The sequence below is a fragment of the Heterocephalus glaber genome, unplaced genomic scaffold (genome assembly GCF_053883595.1).
Source record: "Heterocephalus glaber isolate CG9 unplaced genomic scaffold, H.glaber_assembly_v1.0 deba00001444, whole genome shotgun sequence".
NCBI classification, from domain to species: Eukaryota; Metazoa; Chordata; class Mammalia; order Rodentia; family Bathyergidae; genus Heterocephalus; species Heterocephalus glaber.
In genome coordinates, this window is record NW_028258297.1 from 19,256,855 (window position 1) to 19,277,621 (window position 20,767).

General features: G+C 39.2%; 1 protein-coding gene and 1 long non-coding RNA gene across 9 annotated transcripts in view; one reads left to right on the top strand and one right to left on the bottom strand.

The window, feature by feature from the left end:
• Positions 1–20,767, top strand: part of Plcz1 (phospholipase C zeta 1) — a 560,968-nt gene that overhangs the window by 164,326 nt on the left and 375,875 nt on the right. The gene's annotated exons all lie outside the window — the stretch shown is intronic.
• Positions 12,034–20,434, bottom strand: LOC110349309 (uncharacterized). The gene is made up of 3 exons (XR_015452328.1): positions 20,216–20,434; positions 19,023–19,512; positions 12,034–14,075 (listed from the first exon to the last, which is right to left on the bottom strand). It is a non-coding gene; the product is annotated as an uncharacterized LOC110349309 (long non-coding RNA).

A 20,767-nucleotide genomic window follows, 5' to 3' on the forward strand; every position in this document is an offset into this window, starting at 1 on the left:
CATAGCTAGTTCAAGACTGGCCTGGACTACATAACAAGACCCTGAATCAGTCCATCTATCCATCCATCCAGTAATTGAGTGTCTTTGAAATGAATCAATTCTTCAAAGAAAGATAACAGAGTCCGAGTCTTTACAATGATTTACTCACAATAGCCAGTGTTTTTAAAAAGGTATTATATAGTGTACACTTAAAGAAAAACACCAGAAAAACGTGGTCCATAACCATAAATAAATTTTAATGAAAGGGTATTCCATGATGGCTCAAATGTTATATTTGAGAAAGATTTTAGATGACTATTATAAATTATTCAAAGAATGAAAGGGAAATATGATTTGTTTTTTGTGGTACTGGGGACTTAACACAAGGCCTTGTACTTGGTAAGCAAGAGATCTACCACTGAGCTATATCTCTGCCTTTTTTGGGGGGAGGGAGGGACAGGATCTCGTTATGTTGCCTAGGCTGGTCAGGAATTCATGGGCTCAAGAATCTTTCCACTTCAGCCTTTTGAATAGCTAGGATTACAAATTCACTGTGCCCAGCTGTAGGGAACAGGGGAAGGGGACTTTACCAGAACCTCTGCAGTAAGTCCTAGTCTCCTGTGAGCCACGGCAGCACACAGCGAATTATAGGAAAGGTAGAAAAATGAGAAGGTGAGCTTTGGGTCTGATCAGTGCTGCTCTGGGCGGCAAAGACAAAGACCCCCTAGCTTGCAGCACCTTTTATTCAGTACATCGGGAGAAACAGATGCAACAAGTGAAATGCAGAGTTTCAGTACTTCACCTTGGGATAAACAAGGTGTAACAAAAGACTGGGGGGCGGTGGAAATCTAAGAACAATGAGTAACTATGCAGATGAAGATTTGGTTCCTCCCTGGAGTCTCCCAAAGGTGTGGTCTTGTCTTGGAACATCACAGCATCACTAAGGTATCAGTTGTGACCCGAGGCCAAAATAGAATTATGTCTTGGAATGCCATAGCTGGCCTGTAGGTGGAAGAACTAGGCCTAATCAAATGATTTTTCCCTAGAATTATGTAACATTGCCCCCAACACCCGGCAGAAAATATGATCTTAGTAAGAACAGTTAGGATATACCATTGGAGAATTTTAATTAATAAAAAAGAATTAAACAAATTCTGAAATTTGAAACTAAATAACTCCAGTGGGAATTCACTGGTAGTCCTAGAAGCAGACTAGACACAGCAGCAGAAAGTTTAATATCTTCAGAATGAAAATTTGTCAAATCAGCTTTTATTTAAATTCCTTCAGTGACCTATGCTTACAATTTTAGAAACACTTCAGAAGTAATATATTCCTGTATTGATTATATTCAATCAGTTACAAAGGCTTATTGATCTTCTCTGCAAAATACTTTTCATTTGAGTATTTTCTTTCCATTTCCCTTCTTCCCTATTTCAAAATGCTGCCATTGGGCCTCGATTACTGCTTCCTCCCAGCATTGCAGTCTTTTAATTCTTTTAAACCATTTTCTGTACTATCTACTCGTTATTACTACTGTAATCATTTATTCATTCATAAGTCACATCCCCTGTTTTGATACAAACCTCTATTCCATTCTGAAATCTTTAATAGTTTCAAATCTTCTTCAATAGGAAGACAAGTTCTTTGATCTGGATATCAGGGTTCCCTATCATTTCCTGTACTCTACAATGTTTTTCGAGTCCTGTTTCTATTTGCCACAGGCACTGCAATGAACTTTTGGACACCCAGAAAATGAAGGCTCTTCTTATCTAAGGGAAAGCCCTAACTTCTGACATGGAGCTACACATTTGCTATAACCGGCTCAGATACCAGGTCATCACTCCCGGCCTCCCTTCAGTGCCATTCTGCCTCATAGCATGTGGTCTAGACCAAGGGTCCCCAATTCCCAGCCCAGCAGTCTGTGGCCTGTTAGGAACTCAGCTGTATTGGGGGCTGCCTGACCACCTGACGGAGAGTACGGTGAGGATAAAGATAAGACCAGACAAAGGTTTGCTTAAATGGGGGCCAAGACAGTCCAGGCTCCTCCAAGGCTAAGACCCCAAGGCTCTGGACCAGCGACTATTTATTGATTACACAGCATTGTAGGGGGCATAAAGGCAAATGCAGGGAACAGCACTGCTAAGGCACTGACATGAACCAGGCCTGTAAAAAAAGGGAGGAAATGATGCATTCTTGCAAAAGACAGTTCATAATTAACAAGTAACCTATTTGTTTTCTTAGCTCTCACATGTTCTGGGAGAACAGCTACATAAGAGTCACAAAGTTCTCAGCTGCTATGTTATTTTGCTTTCAGAAGCGCCACAGTATCACTGACCATTGAGGCCTCAGCTGTGGCCATTGACATAGAGAGTTCTGTTTCCACGTGCCAGTCGAAGGCTCATCTAGCAAGTCACTTAAGCCTAGGACAGACTCACAATTTAATCAATAGCCAATTTATAAGCCAATTTAATACTATTTTATAGCCAGCTCAGCATGGTTTCAAGCTGGTCTCTGGCACAGGCGCATAGCAGGTGGAGAGCAAAGCTTCCTCCTTATTTACAATCTCTCTCCATTTTCCCCTTTCCTGCCTGAGCTCCCCTCCTGTCAGATCTGCAGGGGCATTAGCTTCTCATAGGAGCTCGAACCCTACTGTGAACTGCACATGTGAGCAATCCAGGTTGCCTGCTCCTTTGAGTCACCCCTAACCATCCCTCTGTCCCACCACCCTGTCTGTGGAAAAATTGTCCTCCACAAAACTGGTCCCTGGTGCCAAAAATGTTGGAGACTAGACCGCTTATCTAGACATCCTTTGGATGTCTTTCTCTTGGCTGCTGAGTCAAGGTACAGATGCAGAAACAGGGATCCCACAGAATGCAAAAGTGAGTATGAGTGGCAGTGACAGTAGCCACCCAGATTCCAGGGGCATTTGTGACAGTATTTCAGATTCAGAGTGTGAACTGAGGTGGCTGCCCATCCATGGCTACAGCAGGACTTTGAACAGACCAGTCCTGCAGCATAACTCTGAGTGTTGACTCTGGCTGCGTAGCCTCTGAATCTGACTCCTGGCCTCGTGTGAAGATTGTATGCACTAGTCAGATCCTTCCATTAGCCAGAGTTGCTTTCTCTTGCACACAGCTACGAACTCTGACTGAACACATAAAAGAGGTGGTTGAAATATATGGTATGTGTTTAAGTTAAAAAAATTATAGGAAAAGACACATGGTAATGAATCTTCCTCAAAATATTCCCCCTCACTCAAATACTAATCACATCATTTGTGCCACTTTCTGAAGCAGTTCTGGAAGTCCTCTTTCCTGAGTGTCTTTCCAAGGTGTGATAAAAAATTTGGTGAGTGCTACTGCTGAATGCCATCCAATTGAAAGGCAGGCTTATAAAAACATTACAGTGAATCCCCATCTACCTTGTTCACCAAATCCTGCACCGTATGACTTCTGGCTCTTCGCCAAAGTCAGAAGGACCATAAAAGATAAATATTTTGAATGAATTCAGGACATAGAGGCAGCAGGGCAGCACAGCTCTTAGATATTCAGGAAAGAGACGTTCCAGATCTGCTTTAGAGAGTGGCAAGATTAATGGGCTAAAGTCTATTTTAAGTGAGCGTGAGTATGTTGAGGGGGAAATATATCTTTTATTGTAATACATTTAAAAATGGAAACATTCGCTGTAGTTTTGATCACACTGTGTATGTACATATCTTATCCTAGAGCAGTGGTGGTGAACCTATGGCTCTCCTGCCACAGTGGGCCGTTTGTTATTGGAAGCTTTTAAAGCTTTGCCCTAGAGCATGCCAGGCTCATCTGGGACTGTTTGGCCTGGCTCATTCTGATCATCTGCAATTCCTCCCTTTTCTTATGTCTTTGTTCAAATTTTGCAAGTTTTTGCCATGTGTGGTGGCATATGCCTGTAATCCTAGCACTCGGGAGGCTGAGGCAGGAAGATCATCTCCAATTTGAGGCCAGCCTGGGCTACATAGTGAGTTCAGAGCCATCCTGAACTACAAAGTGAGACTTTGTCTCAAAAAAAAATTTTTTTTTCAAGTTTTCAAGCTCTGCTACTTCAAAGAGCCTTTTCCAGACTCTTCTAGACCTTACTTCTCTCTTCTATACTTCACATCTTTTTGGGGGTGGGGTACTGGGGATCAAACTCAGGACCTTGTGCTTGTGAGGCAGGCATGGCACCACTGAGCTACATCCCTGGCCCTATACTTCACATCTTAATGCTAATAATATTTAGTTTTTTGCTGTTCACTAATTTTAAATAGATATTTTCTCCCCTTCATCAAAGTATAAGTGTAATGAAGAGGTTCCTATGCATGTCATAGATGCCTGTGTTTAGCACTGCGTTTGGAACATTGTACTTACCCATTATACTAAAAGGAGAATGAGTTTGATGAAAGACTTTGCTTTTTTTTTTAGTTTTACAAGTGGAGATATAATCGTGGATAATGTGAAAACATGATGACCTTTGAAAAGGAAGATAGCACTCCTGACTAGTTGAGACCATCTGAGAACGGAAAGAGCTCAGTTTCTTTCTTTCTCACTTTAATACCTCCTTGAGGCTAATTAATCCTACTCTTTATTATTCCTGTCTCAGGAGGGAGTGTGACTCTTCTTTCTAAAGGTAACCCTTGACCCTCTTCCAAATCTTTTGACATGTTATTCTATTAATCTTTTCCCCTGGCTGCTTCCCTACACTAACACAGCAACAGCTCTTAGTCTATTTCTGTCTTCTGTTACCTTCAAAATTGTTGAATTCTTTCCATCTTTTCATGACCAGATTAATAACACAGTGATCTTGCTGAATACTTTGTCTCTTTTCTACCCTAGTGCTTAAGACCTTTTTCCTCTTTAGGGAAGCTGCTGTCTCAATGATTACCAAAACCTGTCCTGAATCCATCCATAGGGCCTAATCTTGGCCAAAACCTCAGGCATTTAAAACCACAAAGGTTTGCTTTTGTAGATGCTACACAGATGACCATTGCAATACTAGGGTCCTCATCCATGTGATCCTCACTCTGAGACCAGGCTGACGAAGCAGCGTTATCTGGGACATGACAGGTTGCCTTGACAAAGCAAAGAGAATTCTGCAGGGTTTTACACCAGTGACATACATTTTCCAGCCTGGAAATGTGGCATACCACATTGGCCTCGTGGCCTGGTCTAACCAATGGGGCCTGGTGAGGAAGCACAAACCCACTGTTCATATGCATAGCAGAGGAAGAATGGAAATACATCTGATGAGCTACCAGATCTCGTTATTATCAACTCATTTTTCTCCTCTCCTCGTTTTTCCTCCTTCTTCTCCAGCACTTGATATTATTATTTTCTTTTTCCTTACGTTCTTTTATTGGTACATTTTAGGTATACAATATGTTTACATTTATCATTGGGTGCTTATACCTGTACATGATGTATCCTGGTTTTCATTTTTTTCCCCCATTAGTTGTGTGCCCCTCACCCCCTCACACTTCCCTATTTACATAGATTTTGTTTCCATTTTTTTCTTTTCTCATAATTTTTCCTTTCCCTTCTTTCCTTTCCCCATCCCCTCCCACCACCCCTGCCCCTTTAACCCTTTTCCTATTTCAAAGTATCAATTATTCGTTATTAATCCTTTTAATTCTTATTTACACTTTCAGTTCTCACACTAGAGAAACTATTTGATATTTACACATGTGTGTCCTATTTATTTCACTTAAGAGGCTGGCCTCAAAATGCATCCATTTAGCTATAAATGACTCTAGTTTCTTGTTCTTTATGGGCACTTGGGCTGTTTCCAAGCTTTTGCTATTACAAACTGTGCTGCTACAAACATGGGTGCTCATATATCTCTGTGGTATGATTCTTTTAATTCTTTAGGGAAGATACCCAGCAGGGGAATAGCTGGATCAAATGGGACTTCTAGCCCTAGTTCTTTGATGTATCTCCATACCGATTTCCACAGTGGTTGCACCAGTCTGCACTCCCACCAACAATGGAGAAGGGTTCCTTTCTTCCCACACACACCCCCCAGCATTTTTTTTTTTTTTTTTTTTTTTTTTGGTACTAGGGATCAAACTTGGGTCCTTGCGCTTGCGCAGCAGGCGGAGAAACCACTGAGCTAAATCCCTGGCCCAACATTTGTTATTGGTTGATTTTTTGATAGCAGCCATTCTTTCTGGGGTGAGGTGGAATTTCAGTGTTGTTTTCATCTGCATCTCTCAAATGATCAGTGGGGTTGAACATCCTTTCATATGTTTATTTGCTGCTTTTACTTCTTTGTCTGAGAAATGTCTGTTCATTTCAGATGCCCATTTTTGAATTGGGTCTTTGAATTTGGGGGGTCTGATTTTTTTCAGTTCTTTATATATTCTAGATAGTAGTCCTTTGTCTGAGGTACAGCTGATAAAAATTTTTTCCCGGATTGTAGGTTGTCTCTTAGCTCTGTTGGTGGTTTCTCTTGCAGTGTAGAAGCTTTTTAATAAGATGAGATCCCAATTGTTGATTCTTTGTGTTAGTTCCCATGCTACTGAGGTTTTGTTCATAAAGTCTTTTCCTATGCCAATGTCTTCCAGAGTTCTACCTAACTTATCTTCCAGCAAGTTTAGTGTTTCTGTTTTAATATTTAGACCTTTAATCCACTTTGATCTTAGTTTAGAGCATGGTGATAGGTATGGGTCTAGTTTTAATCTTTGGCAGGTTGAAATCCAGTTTTTACAACACTATTTATAAAATAGGCTATCTTTCCTCCAATGATGGTGGTTGGCTCCTTTGTCAAAGATGAGGTGGCTGAGTATGTCTGGAGTTGTTTCTGCGTCTTCTAATCTATTCCAGTGATCCTCAGGTCTGTTTCTTTGCCAGTGCCATATTATTTTTATCACAGTAGCTTTGTAGAATAGTTTCAAGTTGGGGATTGTGATACCCCCAGCCATGTCTCTGTTGCCCAGAATTGCTTTTGCTGTTCTAGGTCTCTTCTGGTTCCAAATGAATTTTTGCATTGTTTTCTTTAGTTCTGTGAAGTATATTGTTGGAATTTCAATTGGCATTGCATTATATCTATATAGTAGTTTTGGAAGCATGGCCATTTTCACTATATTGGTTCTTCCTACCCAGGAGCAAGGGATGTCTTTCCATTTTCTTTTCTTTTTTTGGTACCAGAGATTGAACTCAGGTCCTTGAGCTTGCGCAGCAGGCTGGGAAACCACTGAGCTAAATCCCCGGCCCTTTCCATTTTCTTATATCTGCCTCAATCTCCTTTTTCAGAGCAGTACTTGATATTATTGACTTTTTCTTTCTTATAGCTAATAGTGTGCTGTATGAACCCAGATGAATGGTTTGCCAATATTTCAAAATCAGTGTGTAGAAACGTAGATTCATTATCATCTGTTTTCTTGACTCTTCCTGCTTATTCCAGTTCTTTCATTTCTGTTGTTTAGTTCTGTTTGTTTATCTGTCTGCTTTTTGGTTTTTTTGAGTAGGGTCTTGATAGGGTCCAAGCTGGCTATGCATTCACTGTGTACCCCAGGCTAGCCTTGAATTTGTGGCAATCCTCCTGCTTCAGCCTTCTGAGTGCTGGGATTACAGGCATGCGCCACCACACTCAGCCTTTTGATTTCCTTTCCTTCATTAATTTTCTTCTATCTGATCACTTGCCAAACTCTGTCTATTTCTGTTTTTGTACTACTTCCTGAATGTGTTTCCATTCTTATGAAGACCCGGAGTACATGCTATTGCGAAGGCTGGATTCTGGCTATTTTTATTCAGAACTCTAACTCCAATGTGTTGTGCATGCCCTGCTACTTTAAGTCCCTCAGACTTCTCACCAGATCATCACTGCATTTCATAGTTCTAATCCTTCCTTGAATATAGTACTTCCTAGAATATAAAGTTTTGTTTTTTTCTCTTTCCTCATACACAGGGCCGGGATCAGACCAAGGGCTTTGTACATTCTAGGAAAACTATCACTGGCTAGGAAAATATTTCCAGCCTTAGAAGATAAAGTTTAAATACCTAGCTCAGTATTCAGGCTCTTCAGTTATTTAATTTGAGCTATCTTTTTAGAATTCTTCTCTCAGTTTTTCCTCTGTTTCAGACCAGATTATTTTTCTGTAAAACCATTTTTTGATCGCATCAGCTAAACATGATGCTTTGTAAGACTCTGCTGCTTTTTAAATTTCATGATGCTTATCACACATCATTTTATGTCTGCTAATTACTTCCTACTTGTATTATAGTTTCTTTTTTACATGCCCCAACTTCAATATTAGATTTTATCACAACTTTAATATTAGATTTTATTTCTTTGTCAAGCAAGTCTTTTTTTTTTTTTTCCCCGGTACCAGGGATTGAACTCGGGTCCTTGCGCTTGTGCAGCAGGCGGCAGAACCACTGAGCTAAATCCCCGGCCCTAAGCAAGTCATCTTCTAAAATTGGATGCTGGATTATAAAATCCCCTACCCACTTTAATTTTCTTCCCATCCACCATTATCTTGAGACATTGCACTGCATTTTGTAGATGTCGGGTATTGTTGACTGGATGATTCATGAGTTTTTTTGTTTTTTTTTCCTAAGCAGTAATGGTGGCTTGCCCTGAGCTACCCAAGCTCTTTCTCTTAATATTCCTTGAGCTCACTGGCATGTTTTCTACATGGCTGGCTGGGTTTAGAAACTTAATCTGCATCTGTGGAGTGGTGATTTTGCCTACATGAAGTTGATTGGCTCATAGAGGGACTGAATCTTCAATTTTGGCCTAATTAGCACCCTGTCCTGATCAGTTGAGCTCTCCAGCCTGGTGTGTAAATACCCACAAAGCCACATTCAGATACACTTTAGCTGGGCTTGTACTTTTCCCTGTGTACTGTGGCAGAGGTGAAAATTAGTTGTCCAAGCTTGGACAACTGGTTTAAATTGAACGGTGGAATTAGTAAATGCAATTTTGAATGAATGAATGGATTTAATTGGGTCAGAATAGGTTAATTAAAAGCAATGGAGCAGATCGAGCCTTTGAAATACCAAGAAAGACAATTTCATGTAGTGTTTTGCACCTTGCTGGCTTCTGAAAAATGTCAAACAACTACTGTACTCAAGGGGGCCTTTGAAATTTTGAAGAAACCTCCCTAAATTAGTTCAAAAAGTAGTTCAGCACAGCAAAAAGCTTCTCCAAAGCCCCAACTCTCCCGTTGTTTGCTGGGGCAAGCTTGAAAGCAGCTGCAGTTGGTTATGCTGCATCTGGGTCAGCCTTGAGCCGGGACCATGAAGAGTGGCTGGATTGGCTTCTTTGTGATACTAGCATGGTGGTGCTTCACAGTTCAGTGCTGTGGCTGGGTTGGGAATGGTACCTATTGGAAGAGCCATGGTTGACTTCTCTATTAGCTACGGTACTGCTGTGTCTGTTTACAGCAGACAGCCTGTGTTGTGGAAGGGCCAGATCACAATTTAACTCTAACATCTGACAGTGAGAGCCCACGTAAGTGACCGGGCACTTGGGTCTGAGTAGATGGATCCTTAAAAATCCTACTATTGCATGTTTAAATTGTGTTTATAGCATAGTTTTATATGTGAAAACAGAGCCTTAACTAATATCCTATATTAAAAAGTTTTTTGAGACTGAGTGTCTCTACATTGTCCAGGGTGGCCTTGAATTTAAATCCTCCTGGCTCAGCCTCCCAATCCCTCCCTGGGATTGTGGGCATTGTACTTGGCATAAATTAGAATTTTAAATATTTCTTATGGACATATTAAATTTATATACTACCTTGTTAAAGGTTTAGGGTGGAATTAGTAATACATGCCTAAATTTGATAAAGCATTTTATTTTAGGAAAACAATTGTCAATTTTTTCCTTGTGTACTTCAAATATTGAAAATTAATGTATCTGAAATAATTCTTTTCTGAATGTAGAGCTCAGAGGGTAGTATCACTGCCTCTGTGTGTTTGTGTGCCATTTTAACAAATCTAAGAGGTTTGCAATGGGAGAATATTCATAAAGTTGAGGCCCTAAAGGGAAAGGTCAATCCAAGTTATTCAGAGAAAATGTTTAAAAGGGATGATGTGATTTTAATGTAAAAGAGTAACTGGGAGAAAGTATTTTGAAAAAGAAAGAAGAAACTGGTGAAAATTTGCAATACACTTGGAAGGTTAATATCTTTCCTTGTGTTTTGTAATGAGTAGATTAAGTAACTAAAGAATAGTTTGATAATCACACTGCTCACATATAATTTATTTTCTATTAATTTTTTTCCTAATCAGGAGAATTCGAAAAGTATGGGAAAATTAGAAGTTTCCTAATATAATTTCAGGTAAAATACTAAATGCGAGGTGTGACAAAAATATGGTGAGTTTAAATTAAAAATAACTTTATTACAGTAAAACACACATTGCCATTAATCCCCTCAGAATAATCCTCTTCAGGGGCCAGGGATTTAGCTCAGTGGTTCCATCACCTGCTTTGCAAGTGCAAGGATCCGAGTTCGATCGCCGGTACCAAAAAAAAAAAAATCCCCTTCAATTAAAATACACTTATCCCATCATTCTTGCCACTTTCTAAAGCAGTTCTGAAAGTCCTCTTTTGTGACTGTCTTTAGTTGCACCATTGTGGCTGCTTCAATGTTCTGAATTGATTCAAAACATTTATGGTAATTTCTGTCAAATAAAGCTTTATAGTTTGTCCTCATCCATCTTACTCACTGGATCTGACACTGCAAGACTTCTGGCTCTTTCCCAAATTTAAAATGACCACGGAAGATACTATAATAATTTTGAATCAATTCAGAACCTGGAGGCAGCCATAACAGTATACACAACTAGACACCTGTGAAAGAGCATTTCCAGAACTGCTTCAGAAGGTGGCAAGAATGGTGGGATAAGTGTTTGAAGTGAGGGGGAGTATCTTGAGGGGGATTAACTGTAATGAGTCTTTCACAGTAATAACAAAAAAATTGCCATTTTAAAAATCACATCTCATCTATTTAAATGAAAAATGAAATCAGGCAGAGATTAATAGAATTTACTAGGAATTGAACTCAGGGTTCATGCATGCTAGGCAAGTACTCTACCACTGAGCTACACCCCCTGCCCTTTTTAATTAATTAATTATATTTATTGACACATCTTGTTAATTTTCCCAGGCTGGCCTGGAAGTTGTGATCCTCCTGTCTCAACCTTCTGAGTAGCTGAGATTACAGGTGTGGATCATCATGTCCTGCTGAGTTTAGTATATTCTGAACACTAAATGCATTAAGGAGTATTAGAAAGAAAGCTTATACTATAATCTGAAAGAATAAAAATATGAGCACAACTAATATGTCCTGGGCTCTCTACTGGCCAGTACTGATTTGAATTAAGAGAATGGGAATAATAGCAAACACAGGTAGTTGGACGTGAGAAATAATTTGTAGACATTAGCTTTCTGTTTCAATGCAATCCTGACAAGAACTTTTTCTTTTTCAACTGCTATAACTCTTCCTTCCATGCAGAAGGCAAACAGAACTCTACGTTCACAGCAGCATCCCATTAAGACACTGTGGAGTCATCCACTTTGTGACACTTGAGCATTCTCTTTCAAAGGAACCAAGCAATCATGGCTTTCACAGTGGTCCTGAAGTTCTACAACGACAAAAAGTGTGCTTTTCTTTTGAGCTGTGATATTTGATGGACCAGTTCTACTTTTAAATCTACCTGTGGACTAAATACATACTGTAAAGGGGCAAAACATTTTCTTTCCAAAAGAATCCTGTGATTTAACGAACACATCTACAAACAAATAACCTACATAGTAATTGGATATGCTGAAAACAATTTATTTTCATTAAACTATAAATAGTAGGACTAGGGGTCAGGTTGAGGGCTTTTAAAATGCTGTACTTTTAGAACTGATGGATATTTTGTTTTGAAGTTTTTTCTCTGTCATTTAATCTAATTATGAGTTAATTGAGACTAAACTGATTTCCAGTCATAAAGAAGTTGAGATTCAAAGGCTTTACCCAAACAATATTTTTCACTGAAAAAAGGAAGGCCTTTGTGTTTAGTTTCCTTAGAACTCCCTTCCAAATTGCAGTGGACAGCTGCTAATATACCCGTATTTTCAGTGAGGTGTTATAGCTGAGTGTCAGAAGAGCAAGACAAAAATGAAAACAATAGTTCTGTGGATAACAAGTACAAATGACTGAGTTTATTGCCCAATCAAAGTTGTTTAAAACAGTGTCAGGAGTAGATTGTTCCTGTGACTTTACTGTTTATTGGTCTTGGAGGTGTTTTCAAGTAGTGACAAGTATGTTATTATAAAATCAAAATAAAGCTATAATATGCAGGTGCAGTCTAGTATGTAGTGAGATTTTGTTCTTTCTGATAAATGAGAGTAGGTTTTGAGTAGTTTCTCTTTTCCTTCTGTTAGCTTTTGATTGGTGAATTGAGACCATTAACACTGATGGTTATAACTGATATGTATTGACTTATCCTTGTCATGACTTTTTCTTTTTGTTGGATTCTCACGCTTTGCATTTAATTTTTTGTCGTGCCTGATGGATTCATTCTACTGGGCTTCCTGGGGTTGTGATTCTCGGTGTCTTTTCCTAGGATATTTTCTAAAATTTTTTCGAGTGCTGGTTTGGTATTCATGAAGTTCCTCAGGTGCTCTTTGTCATGAAAGTATCTTATTTATACATTGATTTTGAAAGATAGTTTTGGAGGTTACATCAATCTGGGTTGGAGGTTGTTTTCTTTTAGGGCTTGAAATACTTTACTCCAGGGTCTTCTTGCCTTGAGGGCTTGTGTTGAGAAGTCTGCTGTGATTCTGTTGGGCTTTCCTTTGTATGTGATTTGTTTCTCTAACTGCTTGTAGAATTTTATTCTTCTGTTGGGTTTCTGGAATCTGAACTATTATATGTCTAGGTGTAGGTTTTTTTGATCCTGGCTAGTTGGAGTCCTATATGCCTCACTTATCTGTATGTCAAGTTCTTTTGTCCTGCTTGGGAAGTTTTCTGCCATCACTTCTGTGAACAGTTTTTTTTAAGTCATTTGTACTCTCTTCTGTTTCTTCATTGACTTCTTTGCATATCTAGCAGCTGCTGGATTGATTTCTCATGGTCCCTTACTATTTTTAAGAAATTTTTTTTTTCCTGGTCACTAATTTTAATCCTGTCTTCTATATCTGATATTCTGTCCTCACATTGGCTCATTCTGCTGCATAAATTATCAATGTTTTTAATCTCCTGGAAATCTGTTTGCATTTGTTTTATGGATTCCATTTATTTCCTATGCTGGGATTCCAGCTTATTTCTCAGGTCCTCTATTTTTTTTATCTGTGTCTGCTCTAAAGTTATTAATCATTTCTTGCACTATGGACACAATCTTTGATGTTATCTGAGAAATTATTTCTGATTTCATTTTTTCTGAATTCTCTTTTGTTGGCAGTTCAGGGACTCCAAGTGGTTGAGTATCAGATTGTTCCATGTCGTTGCCCTTTGAGGTTGCCTTAGGTGATCTGGAAGTCTGGTTTTGAGACTTGTTTAGGTGTCTTCTTATTTCACAGATACAGCCTGTTACACCTTTGATGAGGTGACTTTTTGCTTGTCTAGTGGTTTTCATTTCTCAGCAAGCCACTGAAAGGCCTTTTTTCTGCTGTTTACCACTGTGGCAATTCCTGGGTTCATAATGGTGGCCTTCTGGATCCCTAGGGTGCCCTGTTGTCTGGGCAGGGTTCTGGCTGGGGCCTGTGCACACTTGGGATGGTATCTGGGCCTGCCTCTGGCTGGGGCCTGCCTCCCTGCGTAGCTGTTGTCCAGGAGGGCCTTTGGCTGGGAATCATGTACCCAAGTCGCTGGTCTGAGTGGGCTTCTAGCTGGGGTCTGTACACACTTAGCAGTATTATCTGGGTGGGCCTCTGGCTGTTGCTTCCTTGCCTGCATAGCTCTTTTCAAAGCAGGTCTTTAGTTGGAGCCTATGGGCTCAAGCTACTGGGGTCTGGGTGGGGCCCTGGCTGGGACCTGTGCACACCAGTGCAGCTCTGGTCCATGTAGGCTTCTCACAGGGATCTGCTCGCTCTTACTGAAGGAATCTGGGTGGGCCTCTGGCTCCCTTCTCGTAGCTTTCAATAAGTGCCTGGAAGTTTAGAACAAAACACTGTCATGACAAAGGAGGATTTACGTGGTGAAAATGTTTGTTGTGGAGTAATCCTATTAGCAAGACTTCCATATAATCAGAAACCCATAACCTACAGCTCAGCCCTGTCCTCTATAGGCTCAGTGTCACCAAAACTATCTTAGAATGTAGCCCAGGGGATAGGCCAGGTGTGGGTGATTATTTACTCTTCTTCTAAATAAATAGTGTGCAAATATTGTCACTTGATCTGGGAACTAAGATTGGTAGGATTCCCAACATATTGTCATATTGTAACCAATTTCCTCTTCCTTGTATTAAGGAAGAAGCTTTGATGTTTTGGTTTACCTAAATCACCTGTTTCCTTTTTCTAAAAGACTAATTTTTAAAGCCATAGTATGGATCTGGCTAGAATTTACTTGGATGAAAAATGGTGGGTATACTTAATGAATAATCTATTATGTCACCAACTAATTGGAGTCTGATTATTAGCTTCTAAAATGATTTTTATAAATGTAGCAATAGAGTAACTTTATAAACAGAAACAGGCACACACATACATACACACACAGACACAAAGACAAAACAAATAAGCATCTATAACACAGACAGCAAGCAGGTCTGAGGGTAATAAGCTACAGAGAAATGGATTACAGCATAATTGTCTGATAGTTACATTTTTAAAGTTTCTAGTGAGAAATATCTCACTTTGAAATAGCTCATAAAGTCTGGCTGAAATGATAGGTATTTCAGAAGAGGTGATGCTATGGAATTAGCACATTGTCTAACCTAGTGGTAAACTCTTCAATGGTCCTGCAAACCCTACCCCACAGAATAAAGTCCAAATTGCTTTGTAGAGTCAAAAGGCTCTGCATGATTTGGTTCTTTCTGGTAGTTCTGGACTCCTCTTCCCAGGGGGCTTCCCTAAAACCTGTTTCTTCATCTAGCTAGATCCTATACTTACCCTATTATGGGTTTAAACTATCCACTCCTCTGGGAAACGTTCCCTATCTTTTTGCAAACAATCATTCCAGCATCCAACCAGCCATTATGTTGATGGCTGCATTTTATAAATGATAGCTACATTATACTGGTGACATAAAATGTTTGATTAATCCTTCCACCAGGTGCAGCTAGAGAGTTCAGTTTCTGGATATTTTATTCTCAGTGTAAAAACAGAAAAACTGTGCTATTGTTTGAATGTTTGGGTCCTCTCTATAGTTCAAACTGAAGCAATTCCTAGTATGACAATATTAAGATGTAGGCCTGTAGGACACAATTAGGCCAGGAGGGCTCTGCCCTTGGATTGGATTAATGCCCTTATAAAGGGAGTGGAGGGAACTAGCCCTTTGCTCTTCCATGCCTTCCCTAATGTGGGGTCTCAGTGTTCACCTGCCCCTAGAGGACAAGGCACCATCTTACAGGCAGAGAGGGAGGCTTCACCAGACACCAAACTTGTGACTTTGGACTTTCCAGCTTCTAAACCTGTAAGAAATAAATTTCTTTCTTTATAAATCACCCAGTCTAGGGTATTTTGTTATAGTAGCAGAAATGGATTAAGAACTAAAAATAAGGGAAAATAAACACCTCTGAACAACTGTTGTTAGATCTGTAGCCTGAAGAAGATTTTGAGCAGCTTAAGGCAAATTCACTGACATCTTGAAGTTTCTTTTAGACTGAAATGTTGGAAACTGGTTTATCTAGCATTTTACTTTGGTAATCTTGCCAGAAAAATTGCCTAGAATGATAAAGAACTGCAAAGTTATGGTTTTTTCCCCCTAATAATTGAGTATTTAACTTGTGATCTCATTTTTCCCCTTCTATTCCATTTGGAACACATACACCTATTTCCATAGCTGTTCTTCTCAATTTTAATGTTCAATTATTTTTCCAGTGTTGTAGAATTCTTTGCAAATGTGTCACTTACACTATTTTTGTTTCAACATTAAAAGCTCATGTAGGAAAAGATATCTTGATCATTCCTTTAATATTCATTCAATAGCTCAAGAAGCAAATATCTCCATATCACTGTCATCTGCTTTTAGCTGTTTGGCTATAGCCTTTGACAGCACTAAAATAGAAAACATCGATTCCTTCCCCTCCTGTTTTTGAGAGGCAGCTGGAGGATGAAAGAAAAGAGGGAACAAATGGCCTTTCGAAGCAAGTTCAATCAGTGAAGACTTTCAGGAAGCAGGGCTTTTTCCAAATGCTTTTAAATCTTCTCATATAATATTCTAATCCCTTTTAAAGTATGGAGAAGAGATGACATGAAATTCTTTTAAAGCTGCATGGAGAGCTAGTGGAGGGAGCCAAAATTCAAAGGCACATACTTCTACTTTTTTATGGCCTGTAACATTGTAAAATATGACAACACTATAATACAATATATTTACAGGGCTAGCTGTTTCCAAAGCACATTGTCTCATATTGCTTCCTCTGATCTTTATAGGAAGGTTAGGAGAATTTATATGATATGTTTCATTAGTCAAAGTGAGACAGTTCACTGGTTGTTTTTTCTCAAACAGAAATAAAAACAAGATTGCTAAAGTTCTTTCTAGTTCAAAGATGCATAAATCTACAAAAATAAGTTTGAGAAGTAGCTCATTTTGAGTTGTCCCCAAAACAATTTTTATTTTTTTAATACTCCTTTCCCTGAAAAAATAAGACCTAGTCAGAAAATAATCAGTCTTGAAAACTACAGATCAGCCGGGGATTTAGCTCAGTGGCACTGCACCTGCCTTGCAAGTGTAAGGTCCTGAGTTTCATCCCAGGTACTGAGAGAAAAAAAAAAAAGAGAAAACTAGAGATCAAAAGTCCCAGCCCCAGTCAGCCTATCTTTGCCTTACCTGCCTTGCAGAGGAGCCACTGAGCAAGAGAACAGTGATTATTTTCAGGTAAACACGGTAACTGTTTCATATGTGTACCACATGATTCACTCTTTTAAACTATACAATTCAGTGGTTTTTAGTATATTCACAGAATTGTATAACTGCCACTACTGTCTGAAGTTAGAACATATTCATCACACCTCAAAAAGAAACACTGTTATCGATCACTCCACAGCCTCCATTTTTCCTGGCCTCTGGCAGTCACTAATGTACTTTCTCTCTCTCTAAATTTGACTATTCAAGGGGTTGGGATGTAGCTCCATGGTACAGTGGCTGCCTGGCAACCATGAGGCCCTGAGTTCAATTCCTGGTACCATAAAAAAAATTGACTATTCAAGAGATTTCATATAAATAGAATCATGTAATTCATGGCCTTTTGTGTCAGACATTTTTCATGAAGTGTGTTTTCAAGGTTTATCCATGTTATTGCATGTCCTACTATTTCCTTCCTTGTTGTGGCTGGTTGATATTCCACTGTATGAGTCCATTCATTGGTTAATGGACATTTGTGGTGTTTTTTTCTCCTACTTTTTGGACTTAATAAATAATGCTGCTGTGAATATTCATGTACCTTATATCCTATTTTTTTGGCACATATTTTAACCTCTCTTGATATAACTTCAGAGTAGAATTACTGACTCATGTGGTAGCTCTATTTCAACCTTTTAAGGAACACTTTTCCAAAGGTGCTACGCTATTTTGTATTCCTACCAGCAGTGTATGAGGATTCCAATTTCTCCATATCTTCACCAACAATTGCTATTGTCTATCCTGATTTTATTCATCTTAGTGTGCACTAAATGGTATCTCACTGTGAATTTAATTTGTGTTCACTTAATAAGAAATAATTTTGAACATCTCATATATTTCTGTCTGTTGGTATATCTTCTTTGGAGAAATTTTTTTCAGACCCTTTGACTACTTTTAAAATTGGGTTGTCTTATTATTATTATTATTATTATTATTATTATTATTATTTATTTTTGTACTGGGGATCGAACCCAGGACCTTGTGCTTGCCAGGCAGGTGTGGTGCCACTGAGCTAAATTCCTGGCCCTGTCTTTTTATTACTGAGTTGTAAGTGTTCTTCATTTACTTTGGTTATCAGTCTCTCATTATCGTTTGTGTGCTGGAATTTCAGTGAGAATATTAAGGCATAGGGCCCTTGGAAGACAATTAAGCCTAAACTTAATTAAGCTTAAGCTCCACTCTCATGCATAGGATTAGTGCCCTTATACAAGTGCACAAGGGAGAGACATAGTTCATTTTTGCCATTCTGCTTTCCATCATGTGAGGACAGTAACTAGATACCATTTTAGAACCAGCACATGAAACTTCACCAGACGCAAAATCTGCAGACACCTTGACCTTGGACTTTCTAGACTCCAGAACTGTGAGAAATAAATTTCTATTCCTTACACAGTACCAGTTTGAGGTATTTTGTTATAGTACCAGGGATGGACTAAGATATCTTTTATCAGTTATATGATTTACAAATATTTTCTCTCATTATGATTTATCTTTTTAGCTTCCTTGATGGTACCATTTGAAGCACAAAAGATCTCACTTATTTTTTTTAAGAGTAGGAAAAATTTATTGAGAGAAAGAAAGCTTCTGCATAAGAGAGTCAGAAGGGGGACCGGAAGGTGGGCTGCCCACCCACCCCATGGTTCAAAGATGTTTTATACAGCAAAGCCATGTGGTGAGGTGGGTACAAAGTGGGAGAAAACTATAAGACCCAATGGAAATTTACAAAGTGGGCATGAGGTGGGACAAAACCACGACCAACCAATAATATTAGAAGTACAGTCACCCAGGTAATATTGATTAAATGGGGATTAAATGGGAACACAAATCACATATAAGGAATTTTCCATTTAGAATATCAATCACTGCTATCTATCTCTGGGGGAAGTAGTACTTTTTTTCCTTTTTATAATGCTAACCAGTGAATGTGTCTCAATTGCTCTCCATGTTGGCTCCTTGCTGTGTTGGCTCCTGGAGGGCTGGTGCCTTAAGGGAGGCCCTGTCTACCTGCCTACAAGATATCTAATTAACTTACCTATCTGCATTATTCTTCCCTCTGAAGAAGTACCCCTAACTGCTGTGAGGGGGCAAAGGACAAAGACCAATGTGGCTACCTCTGCCTGAAGAGGGTCGTAGTTGTGATCAGCAGTCAGAATTACTCTACAGAGGGTCTATCTAAAGGCCTTCAGTAGGTGCCAGGCATTGTCATCTTGGTAGCCATATAGCTTTGAGTCTGGAGGAGACAAAGCCAAAGAAACAGTTAATACATGGGCCAAATTATAAGGTCAGCAGGATTGCTATGAATATAGCCAACAATGGTTTCCACCAGGAGAAACTAGTGGTAGCCTCCCACAAAGAGGATAAGGAGAAGGTCCAGGGGACTTCAGAATCCAACATAGGAGTCGTATTGTATAGTTTAGCAGTTATGAGCTGTTTACAAGGTCGATCTTCTGAATCCCAGTAAAAGAAGTCTAGCACATTTGTCATTGGTTCCATTTGTACAACTGCTTGGAGTTTGGCAGCCTCTAGGCAAGAATAAACAAAACTTTTAAGAAATTAGAACATGCTTAATCTAAGCATAAGCACGCTAGAGGGAGAGTCACACTTAGAAATTGAAATAGTGATTGTAACCTGCTGGCTCTTAGATTCTTTCATTGATAGAGTTTATCTATAAGTCTGATGCTTTGTCATAAGTCTCTCTAGTTTTAGCTGTAAGGAGATAAGAGACAATTTGAAGAACAAATTTCACTAAGAAATATAAAATTCTAGCTGAGCTCTTATAGACTTTACCATAGTTTTTTTTCCACATGATCCATAACTGTGATCAGCTACTAGTGTAGCTAGAAACTGCCAGAAGGGGTCAGTGACTGAAGCCCCTTTTTAATCTAGCTTTATTACTATGGCATTATTTTATACCTCTTTTGGTTATTCTTTTTTGCTGGGTGTTTAAGACCAAGTTAAAGTGAGACCCGTGTCAATCAGTATGAACCTCTTGCTGTCTATCAGGGTCAGTTAAGTCTCCTCAGGCATTACTTTGGAACCATGTATAGAGCCTCTCAGCTCCCCTGTCAGTGTCAGGCATTAGGATGGGTCACAGCCTTGCTTGACCATGTTGCTTTCAGTGAAAGCATGGGAGATATTTTTCTCTTTGTGACCCTCTTTTGGCACACAGTACATTTGTCCTCTGGTGCCCAGCAATCTCCCTGGTCAGGAGGTCGAGTGACTTACCAAAGATGTAGGATCCTGTAGAAAAGGTTCTCTCATGTCCTGGATTCTTTGTTGACCTTGAGGGGCCAGGGCCAAAATATTGGCCGTCCTCATAGCCCAGTTACTTTTCTAGTTTTAGTCTCCAAACTTTAGTTGTTGAACACCCGGAAGAGAAGATCAGTGACATAAGTATTTCAGTAGGATCAGTGAGCTTAACTATTATAATAGGTAAAACATCAAGCACTGTTGAAGTATAAAGCACAGTTAGAGGGCTGTTATTTATTATCAACCATGGTTGTTTTAGTAGTTGAAACCCTGTAGAATGTTAACAGACAACAGTTATATATTATAGAGAAACTTAAGATTAAGAGCTACACCCAGTATTATAGCATGACAGTCATGTTGACACTTTCTTTGTAACACTTACGTGTCCATCTTAGTACGGAAAAGTCTTTCAGTCAAACACCTCCATCTGATCATAAGACTTTAAATGACATAAATAAAACTCCTATTTGTTATCCTTTAGTAGGATGCCATCTAAAGAGAACATACATATTGGCCTATAAATGTACC